The following is a 15,335-nucleotide window of genomic DNA, read 5'->3' on the forward strand; positions in this document are numbered from 1 at the left end:
GGTTTATGTTAGTTATAAGAATCTCGCACCAAGAAAAAAAAAATATTTTAGAAACCAAGTGTTATGAATCACTAAGCTTATCAAATTATGCTTTATTATTCATGTTTTGTGATATTTTCAGCTTTCAGTTTTATTCATGATCAAAGTGAGTCATTTTACACTTATTATACATAATTTGAAAGTATGTCTAGTTTCAGTTTTACTTATTGTATTCACTCCCACATTCTCAGTACATTCCAGAAGTACTGACCATATATACATCTGTATGGTTATATTGTTTCATAATGTAGGTACCAATTGTAGCCCATACATCATAATCAGATAGTTCATAGTTTCCAGACAGCAGGTGATGAGTTCTCTTGAATCAAGTATTTGAGTAAACTATAGTTTTAGTATTATATGTTTTATTCAATTGTATTAATTAGGGATAATTGGGGGTCATGTTTCAGCTACCTATAGTCAGTATTAGTAGAGGCTTCATAGACTGTCAGTCAGAGTTGATGTATTCAGTTTCAGCTTTCTTTTGTATAATCCAGTGATGTAAATATTTTAAAACAGTTTTGTAATGAACAAGTCTAGCTGATGACATCTCCTTCGCTTATTATTTTTAGTTTTATGTATTTATTTCAGTTGCTTATGAGTTATGCCAGAATCATGGGTTTGTTTGGGATCACATGTGGTTCTAAGCATCGTGTGACGTCCAGGGGGTAGTCTCGGAGCGTTATATTAGCCTTCATGCCACGCTGATATTGCGGAGGTTAACCTCCGTGACATGATCTTTTCGTGGACCCTTACTGCCTAGGGGTCCCAAAATGACCCCGAACCCCTTCCAAAAAATCCAAAAATTTTCTCACACACCCTTTTAACATCTCTAAACATAATTCAAGTCAAAAATTAAAATTACGAATGCGAAAGGGTCAAAAATAGAATCATTAAAATTTTACGGGGTCTCACATCTCCATCTCCACACACTTAGCTAAATTTGCCAATAGATCCATTTGCACCTTAACCTTAGCACAATTATGTCTTGTCTAGTTCACAGTGGCCAAATTCAAATGAGATTTCCTATAGTTGATGCTTAAGAAACCAATGATTCTTTCGCAAAGAAAGTTGGCTTAGTATTTGAAACGAAATCCATGCCATTGTTTGTGTCGTCTCCTCATCAATTTTGAATTTAGCTTCGTAGATTAAAGATCTCATCTGATAGAAGTAGCCATCCTTCGTAGTAATATAGTATACATTCTTTGAAATCACATTAACAAAACCCAAAAATCAAGTTAAATAGCTTAAGAACATGACGATTCCTCAAGTATCCAATTCTGCATTCTTCTTTCACACTGAATTGCTTAGGAATTTGGACTCGGATATCTTCCAATTTAGGCCATTCTAGGGGAACTTCTCAATTCTTACATATTGCAGCTTTTCAATCACGTTCATTTGATCCACTTCTTCCTTAGTCCACATGACCCACATGACTCGAGGAGTACCATTTTGTAATTCAACTTCTTGATAGGAATAGGTTCAACATTAGGATTAACTTGAGTTTTAGGAACAAAGATTGTTAGTGGCTTCACTAATTGACATATTTTCCCAAATGTGATGATGATTCTCTAGATGGTGATAAAACACTATGCAAAGTAGGCTCAATTGGAGTTTTTGTGGTAAGGGTGGAAAATTATCGGCATTAATAGCAAGGGGTACAAGTTGCCCAGCAGCCTGGTTGGCCATTTCCAGTGAGATTGAGATTTTCAAATGATGATGACGGTTAGGTTAGGCATCTCTTTTCGAGTTCTAAATATATTATTTTACAATGGTAATTTATTATTATTATTATTAAACTTTTCAACAATATCCATCTGACTTGTATTTACTTGTCATTTCTAAAAGTCGAGATCATTTCTCAAAATATTATAATTCAATTATTATATGCCGTTTGCCTCAATTTGTGTCGCATATTTTTCTTTTCAATCCGTTCCAAAGTGAATATCACCTTTCCATAATTAGAAAAAAAATAACTTCAAAATTTTCTTTTTTACCTTTAATAAATTACTACTATGGAAGGGAGGATCTCCAATTTTTGTAGCTCTCACAAGTACATTTTAGATATTTCACTTTTTTGATAAGTGGGTTAAGTTATCATCAGTGGCAATTGATGTTGACATTTTATTAAATATTTTCATGTTTGTCATTAAATATTTACCTTTTAAATTAACAATCACTTAAGCTCAAAAAGGTAATTTTCAAAACAGCTTTTAATATAAAATTAAAGTTTGCAGTAATTTTTAACTACACCCTTATAATTCTTTTAATATTGTTCAATTCTTCATAAATATATAACAAATGGGGTAACTTAATAAGGGATAAATAGTGCATTGTCCTTATTGTTTTTCTTTGTGGACAGAAAAAAAGATAAATCAATAATTAAAATAGAATGAATAGAATATTTTTCTAAAAGAGTGTAAAAAATAAATATGACAAGTAAATGGACCGAATAGAATAACTATTAAAGTAATTTAATATTATTTAATGTCCTTATAAATCACTATTTCAGTTAGGTCATGTAAAGGCTCCAAATTAAGGTTGTAACTATTCTTATATATACTTGAAGACGTTGAAATATTTTGCTGCATTAGATAAAAAAGTTGAATTTTGTAAAAACTCTTACCACATGAAATTATTTGTGAAATTAAAACACAATAAATATTAAATTAAATTTATTCTAGTTATTACTATGAAATTATATACTTACAAATTCATAAAAATACCAATATTTTTCTATTTATGATCTATGTCAAATTATAATTATTAACCTATTTTATAAAATATTGAATTACTCGTGATCTTTTGATATATTTTAATTCTCTAGTAATACTTTCCCACAAATAAATTTTTATTTAAAAATATTCAATTATGTGATTACAAACTTTCAAAATTATGAAACTTATCAACAAAATATGTTTAACATAGCAATCGTAACACTACGTAAATTATAAATAAAAAAATATAATATCAATTATATTTTTTAAATATAACTTTTTATTTTTTTATCTTGAGCTTGTGCGGGCCTCAAAACTAGTAATCTATAGACACCAATATCTAAAATGTATTTTAGACTACAATTTCAAAATACTTCCTTTACTAGTAATCTATAGACACCAATATCTAAAATGTATTTTAGACTACAATTTCAAAATACTTCCTTTTCTAAATCGTGTCAAGTCAAATAGTGTCAATATGGGGAAGTTATTATTTTACAACTAAGGAGCTAAAATATAGAGGAAACAATTTTGTCCGAATTTACCTAATGCTATCGGTCGGACTTTCTGAAAACGGAAAAAATCGTACAAGTGGAACAAAGAAGTGAAACAGTCGCCATATTTCTGGTCTTGGATCGCCGTGGGCCTGATAGAATCTGATACCTCGCACACACAAGTATTTTCCATATTTTGAGGACACATCTAAAAGGAGGAATCTTGCGGCAAGGGAAGGGAGGAAGACATTTTGAATAAGCGCGAATAGCAGAAAATCCATATAACATTCTTTTTGGGAAAATAATATCAAAAAACACTAGAATAAAACAGATCCGAATGTTTGGGCACTTACGTGCTGTACAAACTACAAATAGATTGTTTGTTCTACGTGATCTTAAAAACCAAACAGTATGTACAGAGCGGAAGAAAATCAAAACAAAAGTATAGCAAACAAAATATTTGCAGAAGTTGATCCAGAAATTAGTACGAATCCTTTAGGTGTCTAATCCTCTCAAGCAAGTATCAACATTGCTGTTGAACAGTTTAATAAAGAGATCAGCACGAGAGAAACGAGAAGATATTCTGGCCTCTACCAGCAAAAGATTAATTCACTGTTCTGCAAAATGACAAGAAAGGATTTGTGTCAAACTCTCAGAGCATACATCTCAATTGACACTCTTAAAAGGCAATAGTCTCATTTTTTTTCCTTTCTCTAGAAGATTCTCATTTCCTAATTTCTGATCAGTTTCCAAAGAATATGCATTTCAGGCAGCCTTTTCTTAAAATCTTTCAAAGCCTCCTAAGAAAGACCACACGGAGAACCGAAAAAAAAACTATAAAGCATTTACACAACCAAATCTTAGTCCTGCAATCACAATAAGGGGGCTCCAAACACAGTTCCACACAAAGGAATTCCCATCATCACTTCTAGTCCTACAATTTAAGTGCGTGAATAACCAGTTGGAAGTTGGTGCACATGGTGATATTTTAAGGTCAAGTTTCTTTTTGTGCATGATGGTAAGATCTAGTCATAGTTAAATATAATTAATATTGGCAGGTTAAGGTATATGGAAAAATTGGGTAACAGTACAATGCTGGTTTTGCTCTTCTTCCAGGAAAAGTTATCTAATATAAGGAATAAGGTGAAAATGTTGTCACCAAACAAAGAGAGGGAAAGTTTGGAAAACTAGCACATTTACGACTAAAAACTTCATATGAAGAAGATATAAAGTAGAAGTGTTTAAAATTGCCCAAGTGAGAGCAAGCATGTCACAAAATATATCAAGGCAAACTGGATGCTATAACAGCATGCTTCGGAAGTTCTCATTTTTTTTTTTTTGGCTGAATATATGGGCACCCTCGTAATTGCCAGTTTTTCAGTTTGACAACCAAATCAAGATTAGTACTTATTGAACACCTAAAACGAATACATATTGTGTCAATTAGACACATATTTTGCTGCTCCAAACAAACTGAAGTGTGTATATCACTCGTTGCCGACATGGAAAGTAAGACCAGTAAGAAAAAAAGACATCGAGAGAGAAAAACAAGAGTCAAAAGAAAAAGAAAACAGTGAAGGAAATCAACAGATCCCTAATTAGGGGCACCCAAATGCATTGTGTCACTATTGTAGTCCCAGACTGGAAAGGTGCTCTAATATTCCTGTCCACTTGTCATCGTCCCCAAAAATCACAATACCACCTTCACCACAGCTTACAATTGCTCTCTGTCGACGACTATAAGCCTTAGGCCTAGATATTCTATCTTTTTTCTCCGGCATTGTTACAAAATTTTGAGAATCTTACGGGTTATTGAGGGGGTTATTGGAGATAAGAACTAGCGTGGGTTTCTATGAACGTGAACTTTGACGGTGAAGGTGTGGGCTTTCATTTGGGTTTTAGTTTTGACTAGGGCTTCGCGGTAATGGTGATGCCACAAAGTGGAGGAGAGTAATAGAGGTACTTTCCACGGTGGTGGAGTTATGGTGGCGGTGGGTTGGAGGTGGTTTGCAGAGGCTATGATGGTAAGTTTCCACGGTGGTGGAGTAATGGTGGCAGTGGATTGCAGGTGGTTTGCAGAGGCTATGATGGTCAATAAACGTGGCAGAAAATAAGTGGATTGAAGAAGAAATAAAAAAAAAGAATTTTCACACGCTCAGAAGTGGTATCACGTTGTGCCATGTAAGAAGTGTGTGTCTAATTGACACAATTTGTCTTCACTTCAAGTGCTCAATAGGTACTGCACTTGGTTTATGCGTCAAATTGAAAAACAAAAAAAAAAAGGAAGGAGAAAAGAAAAGAGTTTAAGGGGTCACCTATGTATTCAGCTTTTCTTTGGTATGCATCCAAAGTTATTTATTCATCCTACATGAACAAATTAAATAGTGATTAGAAACTGAATAAAATGTGGAAATTTGAATGAACTTACAACAATCAAGCCTCAAGAGTGCCATAAAATGCAGTCGTTCATGTAATATGGAAATTCGAAAAGAAACCCAAGAACTAGCAAACTTTGAGAAGAATAATAACTATATGACAAGAGCTGGAAGAAGCTTGAGATCAATTGAGGTCCATTGGAGCTATGTTGCTTGGATCCTTCAAAATACTTGCTGCATCCATGTTTGATTTGGTTGTGGTTATAGGTGTGGGGTCGGTGTAGGTGTGGGATCTACATTGAATTTGATCAACTTACCTAAGGTGTTTTGACTAAGGGTGTGTTCAGCATGGGGAAATTGTTTTCCTATTTTCTTGTGTTCGGTTGTTGGTTAAAAATTTTGGAAGACATTTCTTAAGGAAAACAAGCTCATCAAAAATAAGGAAAATGACTTCCTTAGTGAAAGTAAAAAAAACAAGTGGCATTGCGTCTGGCCCGCCCTCTACCTTACACCACTTATATACCAGACTTAGTTCACATGGGGCAGGACTCAAACCTCTGACCTTGGTCACAAGTCCCTCGGCTTTTCCCGTTTGTACTAAGCCCCGGAGGCCATTCTTTTCCTTATTTACTTTTTTAAACATTTTGGTAAGTGAAAGAAATCATCATTCCATTTCTTTCTTTTCCAAATTCTAACTAAAAAATGACTGGATTTGTTCCGGATAACTCACAATTTTCATAAAAATTTGTTATGCGCCTCTACATCCAGATTTTTTTGTGATAAAGTACTACATCCAGGATATATAATTTATATCCTTGCTCTATACTATCCTCTCTTGTTATCTTTTGTTTTTTTGAATTTTTTAAAGACAATCAGACAACCTTTCTACCATGGATCTACCACCCGATATCGATATGATCACTAGTGTAAGAGAAATGCCATGTTCTCTAGATTATATGGACAAGATTAACTATTCAGAATGACTCGCCCTTAATCATCACAGCCTATGACATATCTAATCAATGAAGCTCCGTGTACGTCAAAGATTTGCTACTCTGTAGTCTGTAAGTTACACTAAAGTTTTATAACGGAGGTCCAAAAGAGAAATTAAATCACCCTCAGATCCTCCATTCAGGAATTATGACTATTCTCCGACCAATCATACTGTATCCCATTTGATGTAGTCATATCTAGTTCTTTACGAGAGAAGAGAGAAATGGTCTAAGAATGTAGAGATAAAGATCACTTTTTGATTATATGAATTTTTATAAGAATAAAAGAGGTCTTAGCTCTTTCTTGATTTACAGTAGTATTCAAGCAGTAACAGATTGTAAATCAAGGTGGTTTTCTATGAGCAAATTCAGGAAAGCTGGAATAGAGCAAAAGGGAAAGCAAGACAGCCTGCACTATATGGAAGGAAGTACAAATTATAGTAAATAAGCCAAATAAGGAGAATATTTTCTATTATGTACTGCAATTATTATGGGTGACAGGATGGCAAGAGAGTTGGCGGAATGATAATTGTCTTTTCTTTTCTTTCTCCCCCAAACGATCAAATACAAGAAGTTAAATGCATCAGAAGCAAATAACCTCATATTACACAAACTGTATATGTTATATCTTACTCCCTCCTATTATTGAAGTACAACAAACCATCTAAGCATGTGGCAGAACGGTGATTCCTTCACCCTTAACAATTCAAGCCCGGGGAGTGGAGTGTTCTTCAGTAGGGAGCACTAAAACCCATAGGGAGCTTAATAAGGCACAAATCCGGATTAATAGGCCATTGAGTTCTGAACATCAAGTGCTAGAAGCATAACTAAATAAGGAGATTCAACACCACTGGTACACGGGTAGTTCGAAAGTAACTTGGCATTTATTTTTATTTTTTTGTTTTTATCAAAAAATAACTTGGCACTTTAAACATCAAGTTGAGCACATACCCATAAAGCAAATATTAGACCCTTTTTAATTAATTATTAGAATAAAGCTTCCAATTTTAGATTATGTATACAAAAAAATTGCACATGACCCAACTATCAAAGCCCAAAATTTCCTCTACCCATGTCTCTCAAGTATTCTATTCATGCTTTCTCATCTATGTGGATCAACCTGATATTTTTAATACCACGATGGTTGCTAGATATAATCTCTCCCACAAATTATATGTCTCATATCCTTTTAATTGTGTTCTACTCCAAGGTCCACTTGAAAAGGAAATTGTGGAACATAATATTTCATGAAAATTAAACATAATCCATCTTTACTTATCTGAGCATCAACTTTTCCCCGTCCTTCAACAACCATGTAAAACAAAACCATGAATTGAATACAAAACATGAAAAGAACTTTGGGGTCATTCGATTGTTGGTTAAGAGTTATCCAGGTAAAAGTAATGCAGGGACTAGTTATGCATGAATCAATTATGTAGGGTTTAGTTATTCATGTATCAGTTATTCTATCTTTTTCTTTAATAAGGCACCATATTCAATCCAAAAACATCAGATACTTGAAGGTGCCAATGGGGTACATTACAAGCAAAATTCCCCAAAACAGTGTAGGAGCGGACTTGGAGTAGTAGGTGTTACCCGGAAATCCAGTAACTTTCGTATGGTTCTTGTATTTATATTGAAAAATCTAGTAAATATATAAGAATTATAAGTTGAGAACCTATAAGTGTGTTGTTCATTTAGTGGTAAAGAAGGAGCTCACTAAAGCTTTGTAGGCCTCTTGGTTGTGGGTTCTAGCGTAGTTACCCACTATATATTTGATTTTTATTTTGTCCAAGGAACCCACAAACTTTAAATTCTAAATCTGCCTCAGAAACAGTGTTCAGGGACTGTTGTTAACTAACAATTTACTCATTGCCTAGAAAATCTACCATATCTACTGCTTTCCCCTGCTATATCCTGTTTATACCAAAAATAGAAGAGATTAAGATAATTCATTTTCATTTTCTAACTGGAGTAGCTCTATCTTAACACTGTCCTGAGAGAATTCCAAATTGTCCATAGATGCAAGCTGGAATGGACTCACACCAATCCTCATCTGTTTCTCTTCTTCCAATTTCTTTCCTGTTACAAAAAAGTTCTAGAGTTGATCTAGGTAACACCCAAGTCACCCTAGGATACAAAACAACATGTGCCACAAATTTGCGGTTGTTTGACAATGTGGAAATAGATGTTTATTGCTTTCTGCATCTTTCTCACAAAAGAGACATTCTTGAGCATATATGTAGAGCCTTCTTTGTAAAGCCTCTTGCACTAAGCAAGACTTCCTCGAAAACCAGTCAAACAAAAGCAGAAGCCTTAGATGGAATTTTAATTTTCTAATTAAGTTTCCAAGGTCAGGCCTCAGATTATTTGATCTTGTTTTTCTCCCAGTGAACTGATATAACAGTGAAGATCCCTTTATTGCATAACTCCCACACTGGCTTATCTGGTTCATTAGTGGACCATATGAGAAACTCAACACCTGGAACAAATCTGTCATTCTCCCTCTTTCCCAATCATTTAGAGCCTTTCCAACAACAGGTTCCACCTTGCTCTGTCCACACTTGAGATATTTTATCATTCTTTTGAAGACTGAGACAGTAGAAATCCTGGAATAGGATTCTAAGATTACTTGGCCCAATCCAGTGATCTTCTCAAGAAAAGGTTTTCACCCCATCACCCACCTTTATGCTCAAATCTTCACTAAATTCATTCCACATATTTCTATTTGTTCTCCATACATCACATCCCTATGTAGTCTTTACTTCATTTGTTGTCCAATGATTTATCAAACCATTCTTCTGTGATATGTGTTTCTTCCAGAGAGACCTATCTTCATTCCAGAACCTCCAAATCCATTTCTGGAGAAGACGTTGGTTGTGAAGTCTGAGGTTTTTAATCCCCATACCTCCTTGTTCCTAGCTAAGTGTTAAAATGTCCGACTTGACTAGATTATAACCTTTCTAGTCTTTGTTACCTTGCCACAAGAAGTTCCTCCTTGTTTTGTTGATCTTCTTCACAACATCCTTGGGCATGGGAAACAGAGACATCATGTAAGTAGGTAGAGCATCCGGGATTGAATTTATCCGTAGCAACATTCCACTAAGGAATAAATATTGGCTCTTCCATCTTGACAGCAGCTTACACATCTTTCAAACACTTCATTACATATCTCCTTTTCTTTGTGTTTGGCACACAAAGGCATTCCCAAATTGTACACTGATACCCAATCTAACAGCCTAAATTACTTGCGAATTGTACATCGTAAGCTGGGAAGCTGATTAACAGGATATTACACCAATGCCTCTCTACTTCTTTGTAGGTAGTGGTATGATCTGCGTACACTCTACCCTCCCCAGACCCCACTGGGTGGGAATTCACTGAGTATGTTGTTTTTGTTGTTGTACACCGACGTTGTATGGGGCAGAGTGTTGGTCAGTTAAGAACTCTCACATTCAGAAGATACATGTTGTGGAAATGAGGATATGAAGGGGGATGTGCGGGCACATACAGGAGCGATGAGATTAGGAATGAAGATATTCGGGATAAGTTGGGAGTGGCCGCTGTGGTGGACAAGATGAGGAAGCGATATTGAGATGATTTAGACATGTCAAGAGGGGATGCGCAAATGCCCTAGTGAGGAGGTGTGAGAGGTTGGATATAGTAGGTACGAAGAGAAGTAGAGGTAGATCGAAGAAGTATTGGGGAGAGGTGATTAGACAACACATGGCGCAGGTTCAGGTTACTGAGGATATGACCTTAGATGGGAGGGTGTGGAGGACGCGTGTAGGGGTAGAAGGTTAGTAGGCAGTGGAGTGTTGTTTTGCTCTTTTTTTAGAGTTTAGGATTGTTGGTGTTTGTCGTGTACTACTCGTGTTATTGTAGTTCTTGCTTTTGATATCTGTCATCTATTATCTATTGTGTTTCAACCACTATTTTGTTGTTAATGATCCTTTCTTGTAGGCTTCACATTGTTTCCCTGGTTAGTTGTTATGTTTATTTCATTGTTTTCTTCTTCTTTGTACTTGGATTTGCTACACTTGAGCCGAGGATCTTTCGAAAACAGTCTCTACCTCCACAAGGACCTTCCCTAGACCCCACAGTTACCATGGAGCCCTTAAATGGCTTCAAAAATAGTCAATATAGCCCTTAAATGTCTAATTTGTTCAACTTCAGACCCACAAAACACTAATGAATTATCGGCATAAAGTAGATGTGTGATCTCCATTCATTCATTTCTGTTGGTTTGAGTCCCAAAACCCTTGATCCATCCATTTGTTTTTGGTTTTCTAATAATATGATTTAGCCTCTCCATAGCTAAGAGATATAGAAAAGGTGAAAGGAGATCCAGAGTCTTCTACTTCCATTTATTAGCACAGGAAACTTCACACTGGAAATACAACATTTTATCCCATTAATCCATTTTTCAAAAACTCATGTTCCTCAGTATGTCAATAAGGTATGTGCAATTGACATGATCATAGGCCATTCCCATATCAAGTTGGTATAAAATTCTAGGCTTGTTCTGTTTCACTCTAGAGTCCACCAACTCATTAGCAAGTAAAACTGCATCCATAATTTATCTACCCTGCAGAAATGTCATTTGATGCCCATCTACTAGTTTCACCACGGCAGTTTTCGTTCTTTCTATCATTAGCTCGGACATGATCTTTTAAATTCCCCTATTAAGCTTATAGGTGTGAAATCTTTTAATTCTTCAGCTCCAAACTTCTAAGGGATTAAAGCAATGAAGGTAGCATAAAAAAACTTCTCAAACATCTCTGATAAAAGTTTCCAATGTTTTGCATAATATCCCCTTTTAAAGTCTTCCAACAGCTTTTAAAGAAACCCATAGTAAAGCCATCAGGCCCTTGTGCCATGTCCACTGCACATTGGTTGACAACTTGCAGTACTTTCAGTTCAGTTTCTGCAAATTCTTCGAATCCAATCTTGTTCTTCCCGTGTTATCTTTGGACAGTCATTGTATTCGAAAATTGGCTTCCATTCCTCTGATTATACATATAACTTCTTGATGTGATGACCCATTTACATATATTTAATCACTACATGCCTCACATTTTAGTACTTTTAATTGTCTTTTGAGAACATACTATACTATTTTGTGTTTGATATGTATATTTTTAATGTGTAGGAATAAAAAGTGTGAAGATGAAGAGATTCAGAGCAAAATGAATTAAAACGAGAAGATAAAAAATGGAATTAAAGAGGGGAGACGAAGGGCACATAATCATGAGCCCTTGTCCTCGACTCCCCGCAAGTGATGACAAGAGCAAATTAAAACTAATAGTTGGAAGAAGCAGCAGCGAATTGCACTGGAAAGTGACCGTAAGGCTGCGCGTCCCGCATCGCTGGAAGGAAAATTGATGCATGAATTTTTTTCAGTCCACTTTGGACTCTGTTATTTTATTTGGGACTTTTTCCTATACCTATAAATAGTCCATAAGAACGATTTTAACATAACTTTTGACCTAGAAAGAGCTAGGAGCCGTCGTGGAGGTCGGAAAAAATTGGTTTAATGTTATCTTCTCCATATTTATTTATTTTTATGTTTTTCTTTGGATGATTAGTTATAAATTCTCCATGTCTATGTGACGTTAAATTTCTAGTTCTAGGATTATAGTAGCTTCATGGTCGTTGTAGTAGACTCTTGATTCGATTTGTGAAGATTATCACATTGGTTGTACTTATATTCTTAGTTTACTATTTTAATATTTTGCGACCATTAGAACAAATTCATGTTCTCATTGTGAACTCGGGAGAGATATCGTGAGTTAGACCAAAGAATGTAGGAAGTTATATCTTTTCTTTAGTAAAAATAAAGAACTGATTTGTGGCTAGGTCAGGAATACACCTACATTGCCTTACTAGGTTACAAAATGGGAGAAACAATTGTGTTTGCATGTTCATTCTTGATCATATGAATATAGGCATAGAATGAATAAATGATTAGAGGATCGAAAGATCATAATCATGTAATCACCATGTAAATCAACAACTAGATAAATCAAGCAAGTCGGTGAAATTGATTACTCAACATGATTGTTAGCAAATTCATAACCCTAGAACAATTTCATCACATTGATTACGTAAAAATTTGCTCTTCGTCTGGTCAATTGTTCATCAATTATTTTCTTTTTATTTTTAATTTAGTTAATTCATAAATATATTTTTTGGATTTATTTGCTTAAATAAATAATCAGCATTAGTTTAATTTAATAAATAGTTAATCTACAAGTCCCTGTGGGAATGATATCTGGAATCTAAATCCTATATTACTTGTACGCCCGCGTACACTGGTGTGTGCGTTTGGACGCAGCACTTCTCATAAAATTCCATCATCACCCCCTTGGTCTCTTCAGGTTCCTTTATTTCTTCATCTTTGTTATATCTTTTGTGAGCAGTTGCTATCCTTAGGGAAAATGTGTGCTTCTGTCCCCTTGTAACCGTAAAGCTCTTGATTTTTGCCTTCCATTGGATTCTTGTTTTTTTGCCAGCTCCTCTAATTCCACCAGAAGTGGCTCTTATCGTCAGTTCTTCTTCAGTTAGGGCCCTGATGTCTTGCACCAGTCCAGAATCTGCCAGTTCATTTAACAGACTACTTTTCTTGTTAGCTAACTATCTAAATTTTCCTTTGCTCCAAACTTCAATCTTATTTTTCAGCAGCTTAAGTTTGATGCTAAGCATGTAATCTGGCAATCCTTCAACTTCAGATTCACTCCAATTATGTATCAAATCAGTAAATCCTTCTTCCTCCAGCCACCAGTTCTCAAATTTAAAATGTGAGTTTATTCTCTCCCAATTGCCACATTCCAGTATTGTTGGGCTATGATCAGATATTGTTCTGGGAAGTATTTTCTGCCCTATATTTTTGAAAGCATTTTCGCATTCCATTGAGTAAAGGAAACTGTCCAACGTAGCTGCACTAGGATGATTTGATCCTTTGAACCAAGTGAATCTCCTCCACTTAGATGGGAATCATGTAGTTCCATTTCTTAGATCCATCTGGAAAACCAGTCATCGTGTTGGTCATTCTATTGCAACTCCTTCTCTCCCCTATAAATCTATTGGTATTAAATCTCCACATTGATCCAAGGACCACCACATATTCCTCTCTTTGCTGCAATTTTTTTTTGACAAGGACATATTCCTCTCGTTGCTGCAATTTCCTCCTAGCATTCACTTTTTCCATATCTAGTATGTGGAGCATATATCCATGGAATATACCATCTGAAAGGGTATGTGTAGAGTCAAGTTTATGAGAAAGAGAATACTTTCCTACATCCATTTGCACCCCAATCCGACACCTGCTACCCTACATTATCAAAGATATCACCTCTGATACCTTCGGCTTTAACAAAATCCATATCCAATCCACCTACAAGCCCATAATTGTTTTGCATATGATTCCACATCTTTCTCCAGCTTTGTCTCTTGAAAGCAGTAAACATCAGCCTTCAACGTCTGCATTAGAATCTTAACAAGATTTCTTTTGATAAGGTTAGAATCTTTACAAGTTTCGTTTCAGAAATATTGTTAAGCCCCCTCACATTCCATGAAACCAAATTGACATTTTGAATCTTCCCCCTTTTTCTGACCCCGCCCCCCCCCCCTCTCCTTATTTAAGTTTGAAATCAGGTTTTTCAATTCATTCTTCCCAACTCCTCTGCTTTTGGGAGTATTGATCTTTTCTGCACGTGCTTTCTTTTCCAAAAAAGCCTTTCTCGCATCTAATTTTGAGAATAAAGCTTGGGCTTCCTTCTCACATCCTTCAAATGCTCCATAGGAAGCAACTCCAGAATGTTAATTCTAACCCAATTGGATGCATCACTACCTGTTTCTTGTTCTCCCTGATTAGTCACAGCAACAGGCTATACATTGTGAATTTCTTGTATATTTGAATTTAATTGGGCTCTGTTGTTGCAAGGGTCTATCATCAATGGCACACTGTCATTATTTTCAACATTCTTTCTTTTCTCGGTCTTGTCAGGCTGCATGCATTTTTCCACCATCTCAGTTGCAGCACTTTCCTGCGAATATGGGGTTGCACCAAGGATCAGCTCTTAGCCCATTCTCTTTGCCTTAATAATGGATGAATTGACACGGTGCATTCAAGATGAAGTGCATTGGTGCATTTTTTTTGCGGATGACATGGTACTGATTGATGAGACGTGTGAGGGTGTTAGTGCTAGGTTGGAGGTGTGGCGACAAACCCTGGAAGCTAAAGGGTTTAAGTTGAGCAGGACCAAAATAGAGTATTTGGGGTGCAAATTCAGTGAGGGGTTGCATAACGCAGACGTGGAAGTGCAGCTTGACTCACAAGATATCCCCAAGAGAGATTTTCAAGAATGGGGACATTGACGATGATATCACACACCATATTGTTGCGGCATGGATGAAGTGGAGTCCTGCCTCCAGAGTCTTGTGTGATAAAAACATACCACCGAAACTTAAAAGTTTGTTTTATAGAGTGATGGTTAGACCGCGTTGTTGTATGGGGCGAAGTATTGGCCAGTCAAAAAATCTATGTTCAGAAGATGCATGTTGCCGAGATGAGGATGAGATGAGGATGAGATGAGGATGTGTGGACACACTATCTGCAATAGGATTTCTTTTGGGGAACTAGTAACATTTGTATTAAAGCAGTACTAAGTACTGAAGAAAATCATATTTACAAACAAAAGGGAGTATGATTTTCCC

The 15,335-nt window shown here is 35.7% G+C and overlaps 1 protein-coding gene across 3 annotated transcripts in view; it reads right to left on the reverse strand.

The window, feature by feature from the left end:
* Nucleotides 1-3,540: 3,540 nt before the first annotated feature.
* The window catches only part of LOC107850574 (nuclear transcription factor Y subunit B-10), a 29,245-nt gene continuing 17,450 nt past the window's right edge, over nt 3,541-15,335 (reverse strand). For 2 of the 3 annotated variants that reach the window (XR_001668662.2, XR_007047942.1), the window contains 2 exons: nt 5,566-5,614; nt 3,541-3,867 (listed from right to left, as the gene is read on the reverse strand). The gene's annotated coding sequence lies outside the window, so the exon portion shown is untranslated. The remainder of the gene's footprint in view (nt 3,868-5,565; nt 5,615-15,335) is intronic. The other variant, XM_016695188.2, reaches the window with a different exon arrangement.

This window comes from Capsicum annuum, chromosome 12 (assembly GCF_002878395.1).
Source record: "Capsicum annuum cultivar UCD-10X-F1 chromosome 12, UCD10Xv1.1, whole genome shotgun sequence".
NCBI lineage: Eukaryota > Viridiplantae > Streptophyta > Magnoliopsida > Solanales > Solanaceae > Capsicum > Capsicum annuum.